The sequence below is a fragment of the Calypte anna genome, unplaced genomic scaffold (assembly GCF_003957555.1).
Source record: "Calypte anna isolate BGI_N300 unplaced genomic scaffold, bCalAnn1_v1.p scaffold_105_arrow_ctg1, whole genome shotgun sequence".
Lineage (NCBI taxonomy): Eukaryota > Metazoa > Chordata > Aves > Apodiformes > Trochilidae > Calypte > Calypte anna.
This window is the reverse complement of record NW_022045422.1, coordinates 86,224-111,061: the sequence shown is the minus strand read 5'-3', so window position 1 is coordinate 111,061 and position 24,838 is coordinate 86,224. Positions and strand designations below refer to the sequence as shown.

The 24,838-nt window shown below is 48.8% G+C and overlaps 1 protein-coding gene across 1 annotated transcript in view; it reads left to right on the top strand.

Annotated features, from left to right (window-relative positions):
• Window positions 1–24,838, top strand: part of LOC115600185 (olfactory receptor 14J1-like) — a 104,179-nt gene that overhangs the window by 5,329 nt on the left and 74,012 nt on the right. The window contains exon 2 of the mRNA XM_030468416.1: window positions 12,229–12,232. The gene's annotated coding sequence lies outside the window, so the exon portion shown is untranslated. The remainder of the gene's footprint in view (window positions 1–12,228; window positions 12,233–24,838) is intronic.

The window sequence follows — 24,838 nt, the reverse complement described above, 5'->3', positions numbered from 1 at the left end:
AATGAGCTAGGTGAATGGGAACAGGGATGGAGATTACTTCTCACAGGGCGAGGGTATGCAGCTGTCAAAAAAGATGGTAAAGTTAAGTGGTGTCCACTTAAGTCCATCAAACCAGACCTTCAGACTGACGATAATAGTAATAATAATAACAATAATAATAGTAGAGTTAAACTAACAAAAACTGTAAGTTTCTGTTCACAGGACCGGCTTGTCGGACGCCCTCGAAATCCGTATCTCCCGGTAGCAGGGGACGACGACAACACGGCAGCAACCTCCCCGCCCACATCTCAAGCACCCACATCTGCAGAGCCCGTACAAAGGCGGACCAGCCCCCGCGGGTGGGGGGCACGGTGCTTTTGTACAATCTTGCTGTTGGGACTCGTAATGCCTTCCAGCGGTTGGTATGAGCATCAACCATGGGAATGGGTGCTGGGTAGATGGGAGGACCAAAAAATCTTACAGACGATCGTCACCTCAGGGCCTCCTACCTTCAGGGTAACTCCCTGTGAATTGGTCCCCACGAACCCTTGTTTGACTCACGTGCAGTACTATATGTGCCCTAGCTCCAATCCTGGTAGGTCTTACTGCCATGCCCCTGACCAATTCTATTGCGCCTCTTGGGGCTGTGAGACCATAGCCTCTGATTGGGCACCAGGAGCAGGGCCAGACAAATTCTTAAGGGTACAATGGGGTCCCAGCAACTGCGCTAGACGCATACCTCGTCCACACCGGGGTCACAATCTTGCGGTGTGGTTTAAACTCAGAGACAAGGGGTGGTGCAGATATCTTATGTTGACTGTCACCGAAGAAAATGACCTGGGGTGGGCAGTCGGTAAGACATGGGGTTTCAGGTACCGGGAGACTGGAGGTGATAGGGGAGGTCTATTCTTTATCAAAAAGCGGGAAATTAAGAGCAATACAGCGGTTGGCCCCAACATTGTAATTAAAAGTGATGATCAGCGGAGGAGAAGCAGCTTGCCAACCTCCGCCTCCATAGCAACAAGTCCCCTGTCACTTGAGAAAACAGTTCTCCCCAAACGACCGGTTGAAGACGCCCAACATGTGGTTGGTAAACCATTTTTTGGCGTGTTGGACGCTGCCTTCCAGTCACTGAACCAATCCGATCCCAACTTGACGGATTCCTGTTGGTTGTGCTATGATGTGAATCCTCCCTTTTATGAGGGTATCGCAATCAATGCCTCCTTCACGTATTCGTCTGACAGTGACCCTGCCCAATGTAAATGGGACACACCACGAAAGGGAATCACCCTGAGCCAAGTCAGTGGCAGAGGGGTATGCTTCGGCAACACTAACCTAGCAAGCCGGGGCTACTCTGCCTGTGCAAAAGTCGTTGCGATAGATAAGACCCGTGCGTGGGCAATCCCATTCGCACCAGGGATGTGGATTTGCCACCAACTGGGAATAACGCCATGTGTGTCCCTTAAATGCTTCGATTTTGCTAATGACTTTTGTGTTCAGATTCTGATTGCCCCCAGGGTCCTGTACCACCCAGAAGAAGATCTGTACCATCTGTGGGAACAGACGGGCTACAGCCTGCAAAAACGAGAGGTGCTGACAGCCATTACCTTGGCAACTCTGCTTGGCCTGGGAATTGCCGGTACAGCCACGGGAGTGGCCTCCCTGGCAAGTCAGCAGCGAGGCCTGACCCAGCTGCAAGTTGCCATTGATGAAGACCTGGAGAAGATTGAGAAATCCATGTCCTTTCTGGAGCAGTCTGTCTCTTCGCTTTCTGAGGTCGTGTTGCAAAACAGACGGGGATTAGATCTCCTGTTTCTCCATCAAGGAGGCCTCTGTGCCGCCTTGAAAGAGGAATGTTGCTTTTATGCTGATCACACCGGAGTCGTTAGAGACTCCATGGCAAAATTGAGAGAGAGACTGGCTCAACGGAAAAAGGATAGGGAGACCCAACAGGGATGGTTTGAGTCATGGTTTAACCAATCTCCGTGGTTAACAACCCTGATATCAACCTTGATAGGTCCAATTGCGATACTCGTCCTGACATTAATCTTCGGACCCTGTATCCTGAACAGATTAGTGTCGTTCGTCAAAAGCCGACTTGAGAGAGTTAATATTCTCTTTTTAGAACGTAGGCAGCTACTCTAAGCAAACATTCCTACAGTGTCGTTTAGATAGCTTTAAACTACCTCTGATTTTTTTTTATGTTTTACTAACTGATTCTAACATGGTGCTTTAACTTTGTAACTTAGGGATAAGGGATAATTTTGCACAAGTTTTTATAGACAGTGTGATTTTCACTGAATGATTAGGAATGATAGATTCCTAACTAACATTATTAATGTATCTTTGGGCATAGGGAGGGGGGAAATGTGAAGTCAGAGGCCCCTCTTCCTGTAGCCAATAGAGTATAAGCTGTGATACAAATCTCTTTGTTAGTAGAATGCGGAGAGATTCGAAATTCCATTTCCTTTGGCAAGCCTCCTCTATCTGCCTGCATGTCTAGTGTCCGCATTTTCCGGAACAGATGTCTGTATGGTAGCTATAATAGTACACATAGCGCCGCTAACTCCAGTTCGTCCCTTTCTGGCTTCACAGTGGATTGCTGCAATGTGGTTGCCAGCTTCGCCTGCATATATCATAACTCCAGTTCGTCCCTTTCTGGCTTCACAATGGGCAATCTTAATAGCTGCAGGAAGGGAAGACAGCCAGAGGGTTCTCACCTTCGCTTAGCAGCTTCGAGTAGCTGTAGGAAGAGAGGACAACCAGTTGGCAGGCATCCTGCCCACACCTGAGCCTCCAAACAGGGGCAAAATAGCCTTCACAGGGGGAGGCAGCAATGCCTTCGTGTGATTTTGATTGTCCGCGATACCTATACTAACACACTCGTTTGGTGTGCCTTATGTTTTACACAAACCTACTAACCACTACATTTTTATATTTTTAATGTTTTAAGCCGTCTGTACTTCTGCCCATTTAGTTAAGCATGGGGAGAGGGGGAAATGTGGGAGTTAGGGTCTGGCGACCGGAAGATCTCGCGCTGTACGGAAAGATTAGACCCCCGGACAGCCAATAAATTTATGGACCCCTGACGCAAGCAGGCGGAAGTGACGGTGCAAACCTAGGCTATAAAACAAGGTGCTTCCAAAGAATAAACGCCATTTTGCCATCCATCATATTGATGTCTGTGAGCTGATGGTCCAAGCAACCTGAGGTTGGTTGCTGAGTTGTTCTTGAACCAGGTCGCCTCGCCTTCACCGAAGGCAACACCCTAAAGATGGGGTATCCTGATGGGAGGGTAGGCTGAACCCCAGCCCCACACCCTTCAGTCCCCACAGCCCCATCTCAGGTGCTTTGAATGCTTTTCATCCATGGACACAGCAGCAGGACAGAACATACTGCATTTGTGTCTGAGCTGCACAAGAATCCTCAACCCCAGCCCAGCAAAAAGAAGGGAAGAACAAGGTCTGCAGCAGCAGGGGCAAGAGGGGAACCTGCCAAAGTTCTGCTGCCAAGAGAGTCAGGAAAGGGAGACACATGCAGAGACTCCAGCATTTTTCCTCGCTGGAAGGTGGGCTGCTGGAAGGATGCTCAGAATTCAGTGCCCATGATCTGAAGGGCTGGGGGAATGTGCTGTGTGGCGGAGAGCAGGGTTTAGCTCTAGGGAGGGCAGAAGCTCTGCACGGAATGGGTGGAAGGCGCAGGAATCCCCCCTGCCATCACCTTCCAGGCAGCAGCTCCCTCTCCATCCCTGCCCATCTCTGCTGCCTGCAGCTCTTTCTCTGTCTCCAGCTCTCCTCCCTGGCAGTGCTCACAGCCCTCATCCCCCCCTCTGAGTGCTCAGCTCTGCCCTGCAGACACCTCCTGGCAGCAGCAGGACCTGTCCAGGGGCATCTCTAGTTTAACAGGGGCTCAGGAGCAGCTCAGACAAGGGCTCAGGAGAACTGGGGTCTCTGTGCCTTCTGCAGAGTGCAGAAAGAGCTTTCCATGCCCTGGAGAGACAAGTGGAAGCAGAGCCTGAGGAGAGGCCAGACTGGAGCACGAAAGCCCTGCCCTGAAGGGACTCCTGGAAAGTCCCCTCAGAAATCTTCTGGGCATCAGCTGGAGCTGTGAGCAGCCCTGAGCAATTCATCCCTCTCTCACCAGCACCAGGAGCCTGCCCTGTGCTCCCTGTCTCCTGCCAGCCACAGCTTCTGCCAGCACCAGGGAGCTCCCCGGGCAGGCTGAGAGCTGCCCCTGGCAGGCAGGCAGGCAGCAGAGTCCCTGCCCCAGCACACAGCCCCTGGGCTGCAGGACCCTGCTCTGAAGGACAGCCCTGGGCACCCCTGCCTGCACACACCCCCTCACTCCTCTTCACAATTCCCCTTCAACCTCCAGCCCCTTCCCCCCTTCCAGCTCCCAGCAGCTCTGGCTCTGCAGCTTTAGGAGATGCCTCCAGGAACTGCACCAGCTTCACTGCCCTGCACCAGACACTCACCATCTCAGAAGCTGGGAAGGTTCTCCTCCACTCAGCTGGCACTCATCCCCTCCATCTTCACCCCCTTGAAGCTCTCTCTGCCTTGCTCATCTCCCCCAGATAGCCTGGCAGTGCCCACAGCCCTGCTGCGCTCTGCAGAGGAGCTGCTCCTGCCCAGAGCTCTCTCTCTGCAGCACTGCCCACTTGCCAGCAGCTCCCTCCACCCCAGGAGCCCAGCTCACAGCTGTAATGAGCCCTCTGGGGGGTTGATGCTGAGCCCATGACAATTGCTCCAGAGGCAAGGAGAGGAAGCTGCAGAAGCTTCTTTGTCAACAAAAAAGTCCAAGGCAGAGTCCAAAGTTTCCAAAGTTTCTTTGTGTGTGCCTGGGTCCCCCTGAGGGACAGCCCTGAGAAAGCAGTGTCCCCTGCAGGGTGTGGGGGCAGCAGGAACCCTCTCTGCCAAGTGTCTCCAGCTTTTCAACAGAATTTCCCTCTCTCCTCTCCAGCACAGTCTGTCCTGGGCTGTCCCATCCCCTGTGCCTCTTGCCCTGCAGGCTCTGCTCCTTCACCCGCCTGCCCCACCTTGCTGTCCCCTTCCTCTCCTGACATCTCTGTGTCCTCCCTGCCTCTGCCTTGGCACACAGAGCCTTGGGCTGATCCAGGCTCCTTCTGGGGGATGTGGTGTTCCCCAGCATGGCCCTTGCAGTCACATTCTTTCTTCTGCTCTCCAGTCTGGGTATCCCCAGCTGCACTTTGGGCCATCCTTTCTTGCCCAAGCTGTTTCCCACTTTGAAGAAAAGCTCCACCATGCCCAAACCCACCCTTCAGGCACTCCCAGGATACTGCTCTACTGCCCACAGCCTCTAAACTACTGAGCCTTGTCTCATTAGTCTCTGTACACCACCTCTGGTCTTGGTGTCTCCAAATCCCACCTTGGGAAAGCTCTGCGCATTCTGCAGCCGAAGTGAGGTGCTCAAATATCTTGAGAGAATTATTTGGGTTGGAATGGACCTCTAAAGGTCATATAGTCCAACCCCGCTGCAGTAAGCAGGGACACCCTCAATTAGATCAGGTTTCTCAGAGCCCTCTCAAGCCTCACAATGAATACCTCCAGGAATGAGGCCTCAAAAAGCTCCATGGGCAACCTGTGCCATTTTTTCCAGTACCCTCATGGTACAGAATTTTTATCTTAACATCCAATTCAATTAAGCTCCTTTCTAACTCATGCTCCAACAAATTTCAACAATATTCAACAAATTTGTGTTAAAACTAAGGGGATTCCACAGCTCTGCAATGATAGATGTAGCTCTCAATACTGAGTAGGAAATGAGAAGTCTGCCTCACAGAATATTCAGTACTCTGAGTGTACAAACACAAAGAAGGTTCTGATGAGCAGCCAAGATTGATTTACTAAGGAAAAATCTTGCTTGACTAACCTGATATCCTTCTACAAAGGGATGAACAAATGGGTAGTCGGGAGGGCCAATGGTGTCCTGGATGCATCAGCAAAAGTGATCTAGCAGATCTAGCTTGGTTTTCACACCCCTTTACTCTGTCCTGGTGAGACCACACCTGGAATACTGGATGCTTTTTTGAGCTTCCCAGTTCTAGTGGGACAGGGATCTACTGGAGAGAGGCCCAGGGAGAAAAAGGAGGATGATTAGGGAACTTGAGCATCTCTCCTATGAAGAAAGACTGAGAGAATTTAGTCTGCTTAGCCTTGAGAGAAGAAGACTGAGAGCATTTTATGAGTGTTTATAAATATCTGAGAGGTGGTGTCAAAAGGAAGGGGCCAGTGTCTTTTCAGTGGAACAACGGGTTTAAGCTATAACATAGGAAATTCCACCTCAACATGAGAAGAAACTTCTTGACTGTGAGGTTGTGGGAGCACTGGAACAGGCAGCCCAGAGAAGTTGTGGAGTCTCCTTTTCTGGAGACTTTCAACACATCCCTGGGAGTGTTCCTGTGTGGCCTGCCCTGGGTGATCCTGCTTTGGCAGAGGGGTTGGACTGGATGATCTCTAGAGGTCCCTTCCAAGCCCTAACATTCTAGGATTCTGTGATTCTATGACCTCAGTCCCTGGGACAGTGATGGGGTCCATCCTGCTCCAGGCAGGTGAAGGACAAAGAGGGGATTGCTGAAGCAGAGTGGGCAGGGGACAGAAAGGCATGGGGTGCACCTGGCCTTTAGCAAGCCCTTTGCCATGCTCTACCATTGTCCTGTTGTAGCCAGACTGGGGATGTCTGGATTGAAGAGGTGGGTGATGTGGTGGGTGGGAAGTTCACAAGATGATGAGGGTCACAGTGCCATCAGTGATTCAAAGTCCTCCTGGCAAGCAGTGATGGTGCCTCAGTGTCCAGAACTTGTGCCAAAACTTTATCCTGTCTATACTCCTTCTGTGGGATGAGACAAAAGGCACTCTCAGCCCCTTGTGGATGAAGCCACGCTGGGGAAGCCCTTGAGCAACCTCATCTGGTTCATCCTGCCTTGAGCAGGGCACTCAGACAAGGAGATGCTCAGGGGTCTCTTCCAGCCTGAGGTATTCTGTGATTGAGAATGATCTGGACAGTCACGGGAATGATCTGTAGGATCATGGAGCAGGAGGAGCACTGGAAGCTCATCCTGGAACAGCTCCAAGAGACACTACTGCTGAGTGAGGCTGATGCTGTGGATCGGATTAAGAAGGGAGTTCCATGGGGACAGGGGCAGGGTTGGCTTCAGTTGAGTGGGATCATGGAATCATGGAATGGGTTGTGTTGGAACTAGATGATCTTTAACCCTTCCAACCCGACACATTCCAAGATTCCATCATTCTGTGACACAGTCCCAGCCAGTTCCAGGCCTGGGTATCTCTACAGCCACCACCAGGGCTTTGTGATGCAGGGTCTGGTGCCTGGACACCATTGTCATGGGGTTCTCCGTGGTGACCCTGGGGGATATAAGGGGTGTGGAGACCTGGGGTGCCCATATCTGGGAGAGCACCTCCCTCAGGAGTCAGCAGCTGCTCTGGGTGACCATGGAATGTCTGTGGCAGAAAATGCCCAAGATGTCCCTGGAGAAGGAGGTGGAAGCCTGCTGCCAGCCCTCCACAAGACCCCAAGGTCAGTGACTGAAGGAAGGGCCAGAACAGAAGTTCCCCTGCAGGCTGTGGGGAGAGGGCAGCTGTCCCCTGCAGCCCATGGAGGAGCACGGAGGGGCAGATGTGGATCTGCAGCCCATGGAGCAGCACTCTATACCAGGGTGACATTAGTTACTAACTGAAATACATAAAATTTTAGAAAAAAGTCACATTTGAGCAGCGTGAGCATGTCTGGGGCAAGGGGCAGGAAGGTGAGATGGCTTTTGTCTCTCTGTGTCTAGATTTCCTTCTCTTCCTTTCCAGCAGGGCTGTTCCATGCCAGCTGTGCAGTTGAGTTTCCAGCCCCTCAGTCTCTCTCCCGTCTCATTCTTGGCAAGGGGAAATGGGCACAAGTTGCCCCCCTGGATATTCCCACTTGACATAAAATTTAAGTTTTTCCCCATGAGGGCAGTCAGACATTGGAATGATCTCCCAGGGGAAGTGGTGGATTCCCCCACCCTGGAATATTTTAATTCTCAGGTCCACGGGGTACTGAGACATCTAACATAAGCAATTCATAAGCATCCCAAACAAAGTCATCCTAATGACCATGGGGCACTAATGTTTGGTAACTGCAGAATAAAGGGCAGCACAGTAGACTGCCCCACAGTGAAAATTACTGTTTGTGAAAGATGTCTGTGCCTCTACCCTCTGTATAGCAATACTATCTGCTGGGGTGGTAGCAGACTTGAAGGAAAATAGATCATCACTAGTGTGGACTTTTCCTGTCACTGTCCACTCTGGGCTGTTAAAGTGTCAAACAGCCAGAGGCAGCTTACAATTGATCACAGGTGACTGAAGGCCTGTCTTGGGATTGCCAGATCCTACAAAACCTTTTCTGTCTGTACTCCCAAGAAAAGCAGGGGATAGCTCTGGGAAGGTTGGCCCCAAATCTTGGACCATATTGAAGGGCAGTGGCCTACTTCTCCAAACAGCTGGATGAAGGGCAGTAGCTGCCTGCAGTTGTGTTCAACATCCAAGAAGCATGGAAATTCACATTAGGGCAGCAGATGACAGTGCTAACATCTCACAAGATATCTGCTGTACTGGAAGCAAAAGGAGCCCACTGGTTATTGTGCCAAAGGTTTCTGAAATACCAAACCATCCGGGTAGAACAGGATGATGTGGAAATAGTGATTACTAACACTGCCAGAAAAGGTGGCTATCATGAACTGCAAAGCACACCAGAAGGCAATGACCAACCACGACCTGGGAAATGCAATGGCAAACCTGAAGGCTAAGATGGTGACTGAGGCTGGTGAAATTGGAATGAAGTCTTTGGTCCCAGATGATAAAATACAAATTGACTGTGAACCTAGGTATTCAAAGGAGGATCAAAAATTGATTGAGGATCTGGGAGGAAAAAATCAAAAAAGGGGAATGGACTAAAACACCACAAGGCAAGCTAATAGTTCCCTTAGCAGTATTGTGGACCCTGGTTATGGCAGAACACAGGAAGACCCACTGGGGAACTGAAGCCTTATATAAATATTTGAACCAGCACATAGTGGCTCAACGCTTATGTGCCACTATTAAACAAGTTACACAACAGTGTGAAATATACTTACAAAGTAATCCACAAGTAATACCTAAAGCTAAAATTGGGCAGGTTGGAAAGAGAAACCATCCAGGAAACAACAGCAAATTGATTTTAGAGATTTCCCAAGAAAAGGGGGGTTTTGATACTTACTGGTCCTAATAGATACTTTTTCAGGATGGCCGGTAGCCTTCCCGTGCCAAACTAACAAAGTTTGAGAGGTAACCAAGGTGCTGTTACAAGGAGTAACACCAATATTTGGGGTCCCTGCAGTAATATCATCAGGCAGTGGACCACATTTTGTTGCAAAAATTGTTCAACAAATCAGCAAAGTCCTGGAATAGATTGGCAACTCCATACTCCATATAAGTCCCGATCAAGGAGCCAAGCGCTGCAATAAACATCCCTGCTTTAGAACCCTTCCTGGGGCGTAAAGTTTGTTTCCACACCTCACACCTTTCAACAAATTTCCAACCAATCCCCAAGCAGTGGTTGAATGCCGCAGCACGCTCACTCCACTTTATGTCCTGAGTGTGACATCTTAGGGTATGGAATGACCCTGAGTGAAATAGCTGTCTTTCAGAAGTCCTTATACCATTCTTTAATAATGTTTATATCTTCCTGCATGTAGCTTCCAAAAATATTTCTCATCAGGTCATCTTTTATAGAAATGTAACCTCCTTAGAGGCAGCTTGTGCCCAGCAGATGCTTGCAGAGTGTTTTATTGTGTAGGAAACTCTCTCTATATGACAACTCTCTGTTTGCAGAGAGGGAAACTCCAGCTGTGCCTGAGTGCAGCAGTTGTCTAAGGGAGATGGGTTGGGAGCTGGTGCAAAAGAAGCCTTAACATCCAGGTGCAGCCTGCAGGGGAGAAGTCTGATGGGAGGAAAAGGAACACAGGTCCTAGGAGGGACAGGGACAATTTGCCACTGCCACTTTGCCACCACCACTGCCTTGCCACCTCCACCTTGTCACCTCCACCTTGTCACCTCTGGCTGGCAGCTGACACTCGTTCAGAACCTCCACCTGGCACTGTGCTGCTGCTCCTATCCTCTCCTGTGGCCCCCCGAGCACTGCCAGGTGGGACAGCCTGACCTTTAATTGGCCTCAGCTGGAGACTCTTTTCATTTGGATTCCCTGGCCCTTTCCCCTCTTCACTTGCAGAGCCCCCGGGCAAACCCAGCGTGGCGGGGCCAGGGCCGGTGGGAGGCACGGAGGGCACGGCCAGCACTCGTGATGCAGTGGGAGTGGGTGTCCCCCCTTTTTGTGTTGAGTTTTCTTCCGAAGTCAGGACATTGTGTCTGTGCTGGGTGATGCCAAGAACGACCATTCCCTTTCTTAGGGGGAAATGCAAAGTGCAGCCTGCAGGGCGTTCTTGATGGCAGTGCAGAAAGCAGCTGCCGTAGGAAAGAGAGGCTGCTGCGGGCTTTTGGAAAGGGACACTTGTCATGCATTGCTCCTCCTGCCCCTAAGGGAAGGTGTCCTGCAGGCAGGGCAGGAACGGGCTCGCTGCCGCTGCCCCCATCCCCTCAGTGTGGGACAGGACAATCGCTGCCAGCGCTCGGGGCTCCCCGCAGAGACCCCGATGATGCTGGTGCCATGCGGGGTGGGTGGGTGGGGATGAAGTGGCAGCGTGGGGACAGGAGTGAGCTAAACGAGCAGCAGCTGCTGCATGGAGGGTACAAGTGCTGGCATTAACACGTAGGGGATGAAAAAGTGGTGGTGACAAGGTTCTGGAGGCAAATTATCCCAGATCCTTCCCAGGGAGAGAAATGTTGTTTTTTGGGGAGGTGAGAAGCAATGTTCTAAATGGAGTGCTGGACCTCAAAGATTTTTCTTCGCTTTCCAGGCCTTTGAAGTGTCACTCTGCACCAATAGTAGTAGAATTTAAATTTCTAAATTGAAAACCAGTAAAACAGAACTTTTCAATATTTTTTATTAGATGCTCTTTTTATTATTCTTCCTCACTGGAACCTCTACAACTTACACCACAGGGTAACTCATGGCTGCTTAGTACTGTAATGGGCCTCCTAGTGCCAGAGGGATTGACTCCGTGATCCTCAGGTACTGACAGGAGATTGAAAAAAAAACAGTCTTTAGAAGTTAAAGCCAAAACAAAAAAAAAATTATCGTGAAGTATTGATTGGCTCCATTGGGTTCCATTGCTGACAAAGCCTCCCCAGAGACTTGTTAGAGAAGGTCACTGGAGGCCATGACTACAGTGAGGAAAAGGTTCTGTAAAGGTGGCTCTGAAGCCACCTGTATTTATTGATTTTATGGATCAGTCTGGACAAGCTCTGAACCCCAGGAAATGAGAAGGCAGAGCCCATGCCTCACTTGTGGGTCAGGACTCTTCCTAGGGGCAGTGGGCTGTGAAGATGAGCAATAAACACTGTAGGAAAAATGCACAACACCTCTCAAGTACCCCAAGAAGGGGCAAGGAGCACACCAAGTGCAGAGTCTCAACAGAAACTTCTGCCTGGTGGTGGTGATCCAGTGACCATTTCTAAAGTCACCTTTCCAGACACAGACTGTCCAGACAAAGGCCATTCCCATTCCTCTCCAGTTGTCCCCTTCTCCTACTCTTGGCTGATTCAGATGCCTCTCCCCTGGGTGCTGCTTTGAGCAGCAGGTTGTTCAAAGCTCGCCTGTCTTTCAGCAGCCTCATTGTCTCTTTAGCCACCTCTGTCATGATGATCACATGTCTCTTTTCCCATCTGTCTCTCTAAACCCTTTCTCATCAGATTCTTCTTCACTTTCTCTGTTGGACTTTTCTTGGCTGGCACAAAGGAAAACTCCTGCTGTGCCCGTGTGCAGTCAATTCTCTAAGGAGAGCAGGTGGGAGGTGGTGCAGTGGAGCTGTAACCTCCAGCTGCAGAGAGGAGAGGAGAGGAGAGGAGAGGAGAGGAGAGGAGAGGAGAGGAGAGGAGAGGAGAGGAGAGGAGAGGAGAGGAGAGGAGAGGAGAGGAGAGGAGAGGAGAGGAGAGGAGAGGAGAGGAGAGGAGAGGAGAGGAGAGGAGAGGAGAGGAGAGGAGAGGAGAGGAGAGGAGAGGAGAGGAGAGGAGAAGTCTGATGCAAGGAGCAGGGATGGAAGTCCCAGGTGGGACATGAAAGGAATGGTGGGGCTGGGGAGGTGAGAAGTAAAGTTGCCCACACAGTGTCAGACCTCAGGGAACTTCTATCACCTCTTCTCCCAACTGAAAATCATGAGATCATCTCTTAAAATATTAAAGGAGAACAAAGCAAGAAACAAAAAAACCTCAGAATCAGTTTTCATTAATCACAGTAGGAAATGTTCCTCCTTTACTACAGTGGGAAAACCTCTCCAATTAGCTGTACAAGTCTTGAAGACGTGAAGAATATCCCATGGAGAGCCATGGCCCTTTTAGTGCTCTCTGTATTCCAATGAGCCCCAGGGTGTGTTTGGTGCTGAGTCCATGATCCTCAGGTGCTGAGAGATGAATGAACAAAGTGCTCCAGTAGTCAGAATGGAACCTGAAAGTTCCTTGAAGCATTGATTGGCCCCACTGAGGGCCATTGCTGCCAGAACACCCCCATGGCCTTGCTAGAGCAGATCACTGGACCATGATTGCAGGGACGAAAAGGATCTCTGGAAGTGGCTTTTTTTTTTTTTTTTTTTTTTTTTTTTTGGTAGCAGTGAGTCGACTTTCTGAACCCCAGGCAATGGGAAGGCAGAGCCCATCCCTCACTTTTGGGTCAGGACTCTTCCTGGAGACAGTGGGGTGTGAAGATCAATAATGTCAGAAAATGTACACAACCTCCTGGCACCACCTCCTGGCTAGCCCAAGATGGGATGAGGAACAAACCAAGTTCAAAGCCTTAAGAAACAGTTTTTCCTGGTGGTGGTGATACAGTGATTATTTCTAAAGTCACCTTTCCAGACATAGACTGTCCAGACAAAGGGACAGGAGGGAGAGGTGTCGCAGTGCGAGACGGGGACCCAGTTTGATGCAAACAAATGTCCAACTTTATTGAATCAGAAGGCAATATTTATACACTAATCTAAGAGCTAATGCCACGTATACGTATTGCTGATTGGTGATTTCTACATCTCGTTACACACGTTTTAACTTGATTGGCTACAAAGCATTTAGCAACAATTAACTAACAAAGCTTATCTTTCACACATTCGAGCTTCTTCGTGGATGTTGCTATCGTGCCGAGTCCCTTAATCTAATCGTCTTGCTTACTCCTTAACCTTCGAGTGTTCTAACGTGCTGTTCCTTGCGGTTACAAAATATGCTTTAAGCAGCACTGTCCTTGCACATAGCCCAAAGCTTATGTTGAAATTATCAGCAATTGTTCGGTGCTGACAGTCTGAGGCTGTACTGCCTCAATTCCCCCTTCCGATTGGACAAGATAAACTCGTTTCATGGCACGATCGAGCATCCGTTGAAAGCATTGAAAAATACAGGGTAGCAAGGTTAGAGAAAGTAAAAAAGCAAATAAAGCATAACAAACAGTTTTAACCAAACTTCGCAACCATCCCGTTAGACCCCATCCTGAAAAAAGTTTATCAAACCAGTCCTAATTATCCTGTGATTGCAAATGTGCAACCCCTTCTTTAAGTGATTGTATTGCAGCATGTATAGATTGAGAGTGATCAGAAAGATTCATACAACACATTCCATTAAAATCTTCACAAATATGACCTAAAAGCTAACAATAAAAAGAGCAGTACAACAGAATAGCACAATCAACAATCAACATATAGACGAGGGATCCCTTAGTCAACATATAAACGATCACATGAATTACAACATTAACAAAAGCCTGTTATCAATACAATACGAAAAGCACATTTCACACTGCAGTGGAAGGACTTAAACAACTTTTTAGTATGAGGAAGTTCAGATGTCCACTGGCGCATAGAACCAAGGGGGTAGAGGAGGCTTATCCGACAAAAATTGGTCAGGGGGCCCCAAAAGCGTCCCCAGACCCCTCCCGGATCACAGCACGGTGGAGTCCTAGTTTCCTCCATGGTTGGCAAATTGAAACCTAAAAAGCCAAACAAAATTGTTAAGAGACAAAACTCCAAGCCTATAAACAGCAAAGGAACACACAGACTTTATTTTTTTTTTTTTTCTCTGCTGTGGTGTCTGCAGCAGGGCTCATTTTCTGAGCAGCAGCAGTGTGTGCGGGGGGGGCGAGAAGCGGCTGCGGAGGCAGGAGTGGGGGTGCTCTCCGTACCAGGAGCAACTCTTGCTCTCCACAGCAACTTTCAGCCTCCAAAAAGGCATACTCATTCTCATAACTGTGTTTCTTGTCTTACTTCTCACCAATATATAAGAAAAACTAACAACCACCACTAGAAGATTCAAAAATGAAATGATATTGCCACTAAAATCTGGTAAAGTCACCCTGAAACAAAATGAAATGGTACAATTTCCTAAACCAAAACTGCAAGTATAATTACCAACCAAGTTTTTTATCTCTGTATGAAACACCAGTGTACCATGCACCACAATATACATCAATATTGAGAACTATATTGCAATGATGGTTCTTAAGCAGCTTTATCTTAAGGATCTTTACCTCAAGCAGCTTCTAAGAATTGGGCTGCAGTAGCACCTTTTTGGGAGTAGTCCTAATGCATGTTTAGGTTTTTCATTAGCATTGTCATATGCCGACATACAAAAAAATTTTTGTTTTCTTTTTTTTCTTTTTTTTCTTTTTTTTTTTTTAACAAATCAAGATGTGATATTACCACTGAATAGAAGTGATCCACAAATTTTGAATATGACTCTGCTCTCTCTGTTTAATATTTGTAAAAGAAAAGTTTGCTTGTGCATGATCATGCACAGTTTGCAAAGCCTTATATGCCAATTCTTGTGAAAGTTGTAACACTTCAGTTTGAAACCATGCCTGCAAATCTGCAGGTACAAAAGGACAAGCACCCAGTAACATTTGTGCTTGCACTCTGTGTAATGCATTGGTGTTCTGTCTAGGAATCACAGCTGCATTTTCACATAGCATTTACCATTTATGATGAAATTGCAATTGTTGAGAAGAAGTTAACAGAGTATTAATGAGCATTTTTGTGTCATATGGCATCAACAATTGAGCAGTAAAAAGATGTTGCAAAAGAGACTAAGTGACTCAAACTGATTTCAAATTGTACTGCGCCTGTACTGTACTGTACTGTAATGTCACCTTTGGCTTCTTTTATCATTTTCCAATCTAATGCAACCCATTGACCTCCTCCTCCTGGTCCCACAACCACTGGAAAACCATCGGACTCATATTGGGAACCATTTCTCCTTCAACTATAGCATTTGAATAATTCCCTTCCATCTAGTTACTGGATACACATTACCACCTCCCCTCTACCCTCCTCTCCCCATGTTGGATCTGGAAGAGGTAGAGCAGTGGGTGTTAAAGGGTTAAAGGAAATAGGAGCAGAAATAGGGAACGGATCAGGGGGTAAAAATGGATTAGTGCCCCATTGTTTGGGATGTTCCCTGGAGCAAAAACTAGGGTTTTTTCAGGGGTATACTCATCCTTGGTGTCCAGTTCTGTCAGCTTCTTCAGCAGTTTCCTTAGTTGCTTGTCTCCGAGTCCCAGTTCCTTCCTTGATTGTTGCTCTATAGCAGGCACTGATGGAGTTGACAGGTGAAGCAGAGGATTAATTGATGGCAACTGTGGTCAAGAAGATAAATCAGGCTTCCGAGGTGGAAAGGTGGCAGAGCAGTCGGGAGCCGCGGCAGGCGGGCACAAGGTGGGGAGCCTGCATTCCAAGATTCCTCGCCTGTGTTCTCCGGCTTCTCTCCCTCTGGGAACTCTGATGATTCTGGTGGTGTTTTTGGTCGCTTTTGGTCTTGCTTCTCGGTCCCATTTTTACTTTTCATCCAACCCCCAGGGTCAAATGGCACAGTTGACTGAGCTTGAATCAGTACAGTCCCTTCAGGTGCTGGTAAGGGTATTTTAGGTGTCTCAAATAACTGTTTAGAGGTCAAGTTCACATTTTGAGCATTCATCGGTACTGGCAGATCAGATGTTAAGACAACAAACGCTGAGGCTGCTGCTGACCTCTCCCTTTTCATTTCGTTTAAGGTTTCTCTAATCAATTTCCAGAGTGTCACTAAGCGTTGTGCCTCCTTATCTCCATCGCTAATTTTATCCCATAGGGCAATACCTATGGCTTCCCAAGTAGGTAACTCAAAAACAGTACCCATCGAGGGGATCAAGTCTCTACCCTGTGCCCATTTCAGTAATTCACGTAAGGTCCTGCCTTCGTGTAATAAATCTCTCATAGAGAGAATATATTGGAGGAGCTTAACTACTGCCTCTTCTTGTTGTACATCAGAGTGTAGACCCCATCTCCTCCCCAGCCGCTCACCTGATCAGGGCAAGATTCCTCAATTCCGAGCTCGTTTATTCCGTAGCCGGGCACCAGCTACATAGACTGCCGGGGCAGCAATCTCCTTTCGACTGGCTTCTCCGCTCCTCTCTCATTCCAGCTGTCTTCATCGCTCCTGGAAGCAACAGCATGAGAGTCCCTGGTCCAGGCCATCCTTAGTCCCTGGTCTGGGCCACCCTGGGTCCCTGTTTGGCCGCCATTTGTGGGAAAACAGTCTGCAGAGGCTTAAGGATTCCATGTGCACATCAATATGATTGTATGAAATCGTTTATTAGCAACTTGCACTCACTTTATATAGAGAAGCCTTGTTTACACCATCTTATCATGCAGGTGGCTTTGTATTCCAATTACACATACCATTCTCACGGAAAGATTCTTCTCACATAATTATTTTCCTCTTCTGTTGCCAATTAAGTTATCTCTTTCCCAGTAGCTCATTCTCACAAAGCCTCTAACTAGGCCTCAATAACCATTAACCCAATGTGGCCTAAATTGAAGTAAGTCAGGATTGCTCACAACCTGTATATTTCTGAACTGTTTCCCCAACAACTTGGGTGCAGGACTGGAAGGAATCTGAAGCAAGTTTTTGGATGAGAGACCTCAGCAGGTTAGAGAGCTGGGCAATCAGCAGGCACAGGAAGGACAAGTGCTGAACCACAAGTTCAGCAAGTGCTGAATCATCAACCACAAGGGCAAGGGCTGAATTCTGCACCTGGGATGGGGCAACCCTGGGGGCAAGTACAGACTGGGGAATGAGTGGCTGGAGAGCAGAGAGGGACCTGGGGGTCCTGGTTGATGGCAAACTGGAGATGTGCCAGCAGTGTGTCCTGGCAGCCAGGAGGGCCAACCCTGTCCTGGGTTGCATCAAGCACAGTGTAACCACCCAGCCCAGGGATGTGACTGTCCTGCTCTGCTCTGCACTGGTACGGCCTCCCTGTGAGTCCTGTGTGCAGTTTGGGCACCCCAGGATAGAAAAGGCATCAAGGTGATGGAGAGTGTCCAAAGGAGAGCAACAAGAATGGTGAAGGGTCTGGAAGGGATGACTTATGAGGAGCAGCTGAGGTCACTTGGATTGTTCATTTGGGAGAAAAGAAGGCTGAGGGGAGACCCCATTTCAGTCTATGGCTCCTCATAAGGGGAAGAGATGGGACTGGTTCTGATTTCTTCACTCCACAGACCAATGACACAACTTGGGGAAATGATAGGAAGCTGAATTATGGGAGGTTTAGGTTAGATAATCAGGGAAAGGTTTTTCCCCAAAGGGCAGCTGAGCGATGGAACAACTTCATTGCTTCCAAGGAATGGCCACTCCCCCAGAGAAGTGGTCACAGCACCAAGCCTGACTGAGTCCATATAGATTTTTAATGATGCTCTCAGGCACATGGTGTTATTCCGGGAGTACCCTTCACAGGACAGAGGCAGACTTGATCATCCTTATGGCTCCATTCCAACTCTTAATATTCTATGATTAGATGATAACTCATATGGTATCAGAAAGAAATGGAGACACGTCCTTCTTGCTTGTTCAAAATGGGAGGGTGAGGACCAATGGGCATCAGCTGAAGCAATGGAGGAAGACCTTAAAAGCTTGCTCCTCATCACGACATTCAAGCAGGTCTCCCACAGACCTTTTGTCATCTTCATCCCTGCATTTTTTCAAGCTCCAAACTAATAAATCCTGAGCAACCTTCCCTTACCCCAAACCAACCTCGATGAGAGCAGGAGGTTGGCCTAGAGACCTCCTGATGATCAGCACTCTGATAATCTTTGTGGCCTCTTCTGGACTTGTTCTAACAGCTCCAGGTCCTTTTTGTGCTTGGGGCTCCAGAACTGGACCCAGCACTGCAGTGGGGTCTCACCAGAGTGGAGCAGAGGAGCAGAATCTCCTCCCCTGACCTGCTGGCCATGCTGCTTTTTGTGTAGCTCAGGAGGTGCTTGGCTTCCTGGGCTGCCAGCACACCTTGCCAGCTGGTGCTGAGCTTCTCGTCAACCAGCACCCCCAAGTCCTCCTCCTCCTCAGGGCTGCTCTCAATCCATGCTCTGCCCAACCTGTATTTGTGCTGGGGATTGCCCCAACCCAGGTGCAGGACCTTGTGCTTGTCCTTGTTCAACCTCATGAAGTTCTCATGGGCCCAACTCTCCCTCCTGTCCCTTTGTTTGGACAGTCTGTGTCTGGAAAGGTGACTTTAGAAATGGTCGCTGTATCAGCACCACCAGGAAAAACTCTTTCTTGAGCCTTTGAACTTGGTTTGCTCCTCATCTCATCTCATCTCATCTCATCTCATCTCATCTCATCTCATCTCATCTCAGCCGTGAGGTGGTCTACATTTTCTGACATTATTGATCTTCACACCCCTCTGTCCTCAGGAAGATTCCTGACCCAAAAGTGAGGTCTCTGCCTTCCCATTGCCTGGGGTTCAGAGAGTCGACTCACTCCTACAAAAAAAAAACAAAAAAAAACCAAAAAAAACCCTCCTGGGCAGCAGAGCTTGTGTCCACATGGCAGCAGCTGCCTGGGGCTCTGGGTTTCTCCATTCTCTGCTGCACACAGCCAATACATTTTCCCTGCCCCTCTGCCAGGGCAATGCCCTGGACCAGTTCTTCTGTGAAATCCCCCAGATCCTCAAGCTCTCCTGCTCACACTCCTACCTCAGGAAAACTTGGCTTCTTGTTTTAGGTTGTTTTTTAGCTTTTGGCTGTTTTGTTTTAATCAGTGTGTCCTATGTAGAGATCTTCAGGGCTGTGCTGAGGATCCCCTCTGAGCAGGGAAAGCACAAAGCCTTTTCCATGTGCCTCCCTCACCTGGCCGTGGTCTCCCTGTTCATCAGCACTGGCATCTTCTCCTGCCTGAAGCCTCCCTCCATCTCCTCCCCATCCCTGGACCTGGTGGTGTCATTTCTGTACTCGGTGGTTCCTCCAGCAGTGAACCCCCTCATCTACAGCATGAGGAACCAGGAGCTCAAGGATTCTTTGTGTAAACTGATGACAGGATTGATTCATAAGTAATAAAATTCCCCATTTCTTATTTATATCACTTATAATATATAATTCATAACTTTTATTGTGTCTCATTACAGTCCCAGCCAGCGTTCTGGAAGTTTTTGATGGTGATTACTAATTCTGTTCTCTTTATCCTTTTTTGTGCACAAGGAATCCTGTCGCAGTGGGTGTTTGATGCAAACAGATGCGAGACGGAGACTTGTTTGATGCAAACAAATGTCCAACTTTATTGAATCAGAAGGCGATATTTATACACTAATCTAAGAGCTAATGCCACGTATACATATTGCTGATTGGTGATTTCTACATCTCGTTACACACGTTTTAACTTGATTGGCTACAAAACCTTTAGCAACAATTAACTAACAAAGCTTATCTTTCACACATTCGAGCTTCTTTGTAGATGTTGCAATCGTGCCGAGTCCCTTAATCTAATCGTCTTGCTTACTCCTTAACCTTCGAGTGTTCTAACGTACTGTTCCTTGCAGTTACAAAAGTTGCTTCAAGCAGCACTGTCCTTGCACATAGCCCAAAGCTTATGTTGAAATTATCAGCAATTGTTCGGTGCTGACAGTCCGAGGCTGTACTGCCTCAGAATCCCATTGTTAAATTTCCGTTTCTTGCACCTTCATTTCCACTGTTAACCAGAACCTTCTTGAAAGATTTTTGAAAAAATATCTATGTCCTTTTTTAAAAAAAAATAAAAGACTCAGAAGTTATTTCTTTACCTGATGTTCTCTTTCTGAGACTTGCTCTGGTTTTATGATTGAGTCATGTCACACTCTGAGGAGTTTAGAAAGGAAAGGGGTTCACGCTGGTCCTCGTGACTCAATGGGAGTGACCTCCTCATTGTGTTCCCTGATTCCTGAACAAATCACTCCAACCTGATCCTGGCTCCCTTTTCACTGTCCTCTATAAATCATTACCTCAGGTCTCCATCTCAGCTACTCCAGTTTTAACCCCTACATGTCCCTTTCACATATTAGCCGACAAATCCTTGATATTAGATCCTATTAAGTCACACCTTCCATATTAAAATCACCTTTTCCTGGTGATTTAGAAAAGAGAGTAGTGATCTGAGGAAAGGAACGGAGCTTCACAAAGGCCCAGCTGGGCATTATCAACCTCCTGACCCTCTACCTTTGACTACTTGCAGCAGTGAACAGGGCATAAGTAGCAGACATCATCTACCAAGACTTGATATGATCCCCTACAACATTCTCATTGCTGAATTAGAGGGGGATGTGTTTGATGGATGGCCAGTTGGATAGATAAGGAAATGACCGAATGACCTCATGCAGACAGTTATGGTCAATGGCTCAATGTCCAAGGGAAACCAATAATGAAGAGCATCCCTTCTGGACTTAAAAGTACCTCCTAAATAGTAGTGGATCTCCCCAGTACTAATTAATGTCTTCATCAGTGACAGGGACTGTGGGATCAAGTGATTCCTCAGCAAGTTTGCAGATGACACCAAGCTCAGTGTCACAGGTGATTCACTTGAGGGTAGGGATGACAACCAGAGGGTCCTGGACAGATTTCAGTAGTAGGTCTGTGCAAAACTCATGATGTTCATCAACGCCAAATGCAAGGTCCTGTTTCTGGGGGGAGGAAATCCCCATTGTCAGTAAAGACTGGGAGATAAATGATTGAGAGCAGCCCTGCAGAGAATGACTTGGGGATCCTACTGGGTCAAATCTTTTATGACAGAGTAACCTGTGGTAGTTAAGGCTTGCAGTGTGGTAGTTTAGGTTTGAAATGTGACAGTTAAGGTTTGGCGGCCGGAAGATCTCGTGCTGTACGGAAAGTTAAGATAAGGCTTCCCTCCTGACAACCAATAGGTACGGGTCCCTAACGCAAGCAGACGGAAATGATGGTGTGAACCTAGGCTATAAAATGCGGTGTAACATAAACAATAAACGCCATTTGCCATCCATCATATTGATGTCTGTGAGCTGATGGCCCGAGCAACCTGGGGTTGGTTGCTGAGTCGTTCTTGAACCAGGTCGCCATGCCTCGTCAGAGGCAACAAATTGGTGCCGAAACCCGGGAATCAGAGAAAATCGAGATCGGATTCGGGTTCGGGGAATTCGCCTGGATTCGGGTGAACGGCGGCTGGAGCGGCAGGATCCAGCCTCCTGGACGCTCCTGGACCAACAAGGAGGATGGAAGCCCTTGTAAAGGTCGTATCTGAGGTGCATAGACAGTGGGGAATTGAGTGTAGGCCCAAAGATTTTATCCTCGCAGTTTCGAGGCTGTTAGAGACTGGGGTCATTGACCAGGCGGTGGATATCCTCCACCCAGAGGTGTGGAATAAATGCACTTAATGCATTAGCCGAGGAGACCATATCCTCAGGCACGGGAAAATCCCTCAAGGCATGGGGGAAGGTCAGGGGCGCCTTGAAAAAAGCCCTAGAGGAGCAGGAGACATGGAGAACGGCAAGGGACTGTTTACTAATCGTCCCGAAAATCGGGGTCGGTGCAGCCACGCAGACCGCACCCCCAACCGATGATGGTCCCCAGACGGACCGGCACGAGGGGGACACCCCCCTCCAGCCCCCAAGCCCTATTCCGCTCGCGGAAGAGCAGAAACAAACAGAATCCATCTGGGGCGAGCTAGCTGAGGAAGCCAGGGCTGCCGCGGAAAAATCAAAACCCGATGACGTTTGGTCGAGACCGCCTCCCTATGCGGCTCAAGATGGCGCCGATCCAACAGACGGAGGGCGGGGCGAAAACGCCCCTGCCGGCAACGAGGGGGGAGCACCGGGACTGATGGGCGTGCGCGGACGGGAAGGCGGGGAGAGCGAAAAGGAGGTGGGAGGTGGCCTGGACCTGCTCAGCCTCAGCCCGTTCTGCTCCGCTCCCTGCGCCGCGCCGAGCGTGCCGAGCGCGGGTGCGGGTAATCAAGAAGAGGGTGGAACCGCGAACCAGGCAGCGGGAAACGTGAACCAGGCAGCAGGAACCAATCAGAGCATCCATCCGGTTCTGTGCCCTTATAAGGAGAGTAAGGAGGAGAAGGGCGGTTGGGTCCGCCCACAGATCTGTCACTGCAGGGCAAACTCCTCCCCAGGCAGGCCATGGGGCGCGCCGAAGGGGAGGGAACTGCCCGCCCACAAAGGAGGTGGGAGGGGTCGGAGCCCCAAAAAGGAAAGTGGGCGGCACCGGAGCCGGAAGAAAAAACATCGGAGCCCGGAAGTAGCCAGTCAGTTGAGTTCCGATACCGAGTCGGACAGTTCCGGGGACGGGTGGCCCCGGGCAGACTCAGACTCAAATGATAGTAAGGGAGGGATCGGAACCCGACACACCCGCGGATGTAGCAAAGGGGGATCGCAGGAGGATATTCCCGTTACAGACTGGAGGAAAATAAAGATTGCATGCGCAGATTGGGCCCCTTTAGCAGCGTTAGCGTTCTATCTAGCCATAGCCCTCCTTGGATTTGGAAAAGTTCAATATGCATCAAACCCCCCCTGGACCCAAATGCTAGCAATTGTCGACGTGGACCTCCCGCTGAAGATCATGGACCGGCCTCAACCGGGACCAACGGTCTTCACAGACGCGTCCTCAGTGACCTCAACCGCGGCGGCAGTATGGCAATCGGGAGGAGAATGGCACTGCGTTAAAATGACCGATCCTGCTCTCTCAGTCCAACAGCTAGAAGCGTCGGCCGTAGCACTAGCGTGCGGACTGTTCCCAACAGAATATCTCAGCATCGTAACTGACTCGATGTTTGTGGCCAAACTTTGCCTGGCCATGTCTGGGCCCGGCGTGTCAACATCTACAGTAGCTCTAATGCTAGAAGAAGCACTTCTTTCCCGAGAAGGCACTATATCGGTCATTCATGTCAACAGCCACAGCCCAATTAAAGGGTTCTTCCAGATCGGCAATGACAAAGCAGACGCTGCTGCAAAAGGACTGTGGACATTGAGAGACGCCCGTCAGCTACATGAGTCTCTCCACATTGGAGCTAAAGCGTTGGCGAAGAAATGCAGGATTCCAGTCACTGATGCGAAACACATCGTAGCTACATGTCCCTACTGTCAGAAAGCACCACTGTAGTCCAGCGGAGTAAACCCCAGAGGTCTCAAAGCCTCCGAAGTGTGGCAGACAGATTTTACACTCTGCCAATTGCTGAAACCTAGAGCATGGCTAGCGAAAACCATAGACACATATAGTGGAATGATTGTAGCCACTCAGCACCTTAAGACTGACTCCAAAGCGACTATCCAACATTGGCTGACAGCTATGGCATGGCTCGGCATTCCTAATCAGATCAAAACGGACAATGGCCCAAACTTCGTGTCCAAATCTGTACAAGCTTTCGTCCAGAAGTGCGGCATCACGCTGGTACATGGTATCCCATATAATAGCACAGGCCAGGCCATAGTCGAACGAGCGAACCAGACTCTGAAATCTAAATTAGAGGTATTAGCGAAAGCAGAAGGCTTCGACAACGCCATTCCCTCAAGAGACCAAGCACGCCTTCTAGCTACTGCTCTATTAGCCCTTAATCAGTACCCCAGAGGAGAAGAGGCAAACAGCCCAGCCCAAAAACATTGGGCCACTAGATCTATGGAGGAAGGCCCATTAGTCAGAGTTAGGAATGAGTTGGGTGAATGGGAACAGGGATGGAGACTAGTTCTCACGGGGCGAGGGTATGCAGCTATCAAAAAAGATGGTATAGTTAAGTGGTGTCCACTTAAGTCCATTAAACCAGACCTCCAGATTAGTGATGATAGCAACAGTAATAATAATAACAATAATAGTAGCGCAGTTAAACTAACAAAAACTCTAAGTTTCTGTTCACAGGACCAACTCGTCGATCACCCTTCTAACCTACATGGCCCGGTGGGCAGCAAAGACGACGGAACAACGAACGTCCTGACAGAACCAGAGAATCCCGCATCAACAGCACCCAAACACTGGCAGAACAACCCGTGCAGAAAAAATCTACTATATCTTTCTGTGATCCTGGTTTTAGGGTTCGTAAGTGCAGGAGAGGCAAATTGCAATCAACACCAGTTATTCAGGTGGATGCTGTGGAACCCAAAACGTGGCATAGTGATAAAAAAATGCATAACAGCAGGAGCCCCAGCTTTTAAGATTACATTTGATGTTCTATTCCCCGGAGTACCACAGCCTGAGGAGACAGAACCGAGCATTCAGGCACTTGGTCAGTCATATAGGGAACTATATTGGTGCCCCAGCTCACACCCAAGTAAAGATTATTGTAACCATCCATTAGTTTGTGGATATATGGATTGTGAGACCATTGTGACAGGCAAGAGCTGGATACCACAGATAGAGGATGAATTCCTACAAGTAAGTTGGGGACCAAATCATTCCTATTTGGTCCTGGAAATTTTAAACCCA